Source organism: Myotis davidii, unplaced genomic scaffold, assembly GCF_000327345.1.
Source record: "Myotis davidii unplaced genomic scaffold, ASM32734v1 scaffold420, whole genome shotgun sequence".
NCBI classification, from domain to species: domain Eukaryota; kingdom Metazoa; phylum Chordata; class Mammalia; order Chiroptera; family Vespertilionidae; genus Myotis; species Myotis davidii.
In genome coordinates this window covers 2,118,812-2,119,590 of record NW_006294421.1, presented here as the reverse complement: position 1 = coordinate 2,119,590, position 779 = coordinate 2,118,812, and positions in this window count along the sequence as shown.

The window sequence follows — 779 nt, the reverse complement described above, 5'->3', positions numbered from 1 at the left end:
GAATGAGTGATGTGTGTGGCACTGCCCCTCACCCTCCACCACTTTATAGTTTGTTTCAGAATTTTTCCAGTTTCTTAAACAGAAAAATAAGTGGTAAAATGATCTTTTGGAAACTGAGCCTTAAATTTTGTAAAGGGGAAAATAAGTGTTTTTTGACGCACAGCATAAGCAATGTTTGATAGCAATATAATGCCATCTTAAACTCGGAGAGTATTATATCTCTCCTGGTCACCATGTACAGAATGTGAAACTACCTTATGGTGAATATAAATAAATTCTATATTTCTAAGTGTGTTTTGTATTATTTTCCCCTCACCTCTATCATCTTTTGGTTTTGAGTAAGTTAGATGTTTTTTTCTTACAACCAATGATTGTTTTTCATTTCAATGACATAGTTAGATTTCATCGGACTGGAACATCTGGGAAATGAGAGCATGAGCTGCTGGTTTTAGGTTGTTTTCTTCTTTTTGTCTGGCCTGGTTATCTGGACTCTGACCCTGTGGACTCTGTCTTGAGCAGAGTCACAGACTTCAGTTATTTCGCTGGTGAACTCCGGCAACTATCTCTTAATTGACTATAGGTTGGCCTGGCACAGTGTTATCGGTATAGAGTCTTATCTAGATACATGGATTTGATCCCAAAGGAAAATTTGCAAACAGGCTACCTTCCTGGTTAGTTACTCTGCTATTCTCATCCCCCCCAACCCTCATCGTTTCCTTCTTGCTTTAAGTTTTGCCCCCCAAACTGTACCCGGGGTGATCTTGACTGAACATCAGCAA